Raw genomic sequence first — 1,497 nt, forward strand, 5'->3', positions numbered from 1 at the left:
CACAGTGGCATAGGAGCAATGAAATGTTCTGTGATGTTGAAGCCATATGGAAAATCCTTGGCTCACATCCCAAGGTCTCCCTGTGCATGCTGGGCGTACACATATATGCCCATGATTTGGGATGGCTAAGGCTGAGGATGAATCACAGTGCAAAGAGCCTGTTGAGGGTGCCTGTCTACCTTGTTAGGGGTGCCTCTGTCTCTCTCTCTCTCTTCCCTCCGCTCTCAGAAGAAATAAACTACACACATGCACACACACACACACACAGAAGCCAGTATGGAAATGTGAAAAAATATGATCCTAATTATGTGAAACTTCAGAAAAGTCAAAACTATAGAAAGAGTTAAAAGAAGCTTTGCGCAGTGGCAGTATCGTAGTCAATGAGGTTTATCCGAGGCGTGATTATTGCTAATTGAAAGAGTTAAAAGATTAGTGGTTGCCAGGGATTTGGAGGATGGGAGGAAAGTTGACTAGCTGAAGCACTGGGAATTCTTAGGGTAGTAAAAATATTCTGTGTGATACTCTCATGGTAGATTCATGGCATTATGTATTTGTAAAAGCCCATGGAACTTTATGGCACAGAGTAAATCTCAACATATGTAAATTTAAAAATATTTAGGGAGTCAGGGGATTTCAAGAAGAAATGAATACTGTGACAATAGAATCTAACTGTGTTATAAGTGTATGAAAGAATCTTATTGAAGGGGGTGGGGAAAACTTGCTGACTGAATTAACTTTGGAAATGAGTGGAGTCTGTAACATCAAAGACAAATGAACTGCACATAAACATAATACTCTAGTTGATAAACTTGTTTATCCTGAAGGTATAGGTTACCAATTCTGTTACTGTTATACATGTATATTAGAACTGAACAATTGCTTATATGGATACCATACTTCAGCTGTAAAATATTGGTTTCCTGACCAAAAATTTAAGATTTTCTGCTGAGATTTCCCCCTCCAGATTCATTTCTAGTGGGAAAGGCACCAGCAAAGTCAGGCCTATCCTGATATGGATACCATACTTCAGCTGTGAAATATTGATTTCCTTGACCAAAAATAAAGATTTTCTACTGAGACTTCCCCCTCCAGACTCATTTCTAGTGGGTAGGAATAGCTCTGTGTCTCTTTTTCTCCATTTCTGTCTGTCTCTCTCTGTCTTGCTGTGTCTCCCTGTGACTTTTATTTATTTTTTATTTTTTTTAAAGGTAAAGTACTCTCTGGGTTCTCAAGCCTCTCCTTTATTTGGTTAATTGGTGCCATTCCTCACTTCATTTAGGAAAGGCACCAGTGAAGCCAGGCTATCCTGATACGTATACTGTACTTCAGCTATGAAATACTGGTTTCACGCACTAAATGGTTTTCATTTTTGCTTTTAAAAATTATAATCTTATGGGGTTTTTATTCTCTTTTTTTCTTTTTTTAAATTTTTAAATTTTTATTATCATCATAATCTTCTTTATATTACATTGGATTACATATAACTTTACAGTGTAT

At 37.1% G+C, this 1,497-nt stretch overlaps 1 pseudogene; it reads left to right on the plus strand.

Annotated features, from left to right (window-relative positions):
- The first annotated feature begins 351 nt into the window (after positions 1-351).
- LOC114006042 (uncharacterized) lies at positions 352-511 on the plus strand (annotated as a pseudogene).
- Positions 512-1,497: the final 986 nt, after the last annotated feature.

Source organism: Tupaia chinensis, unplaced genomic scaffold (genome assembly GCF_000334495.1).
Source record: "Tupaia chinensis unplaced genomic scaffold, TupChi_1.0 Scaffold145456_1, whole genome shotgun sequence".
NCBI classification, from domain to species: Eukaryota; Metazoa; Chordata; class Mammalia; order Scandentia; family Tupaiidae; genus Tupaia; species Tupaia belangeri.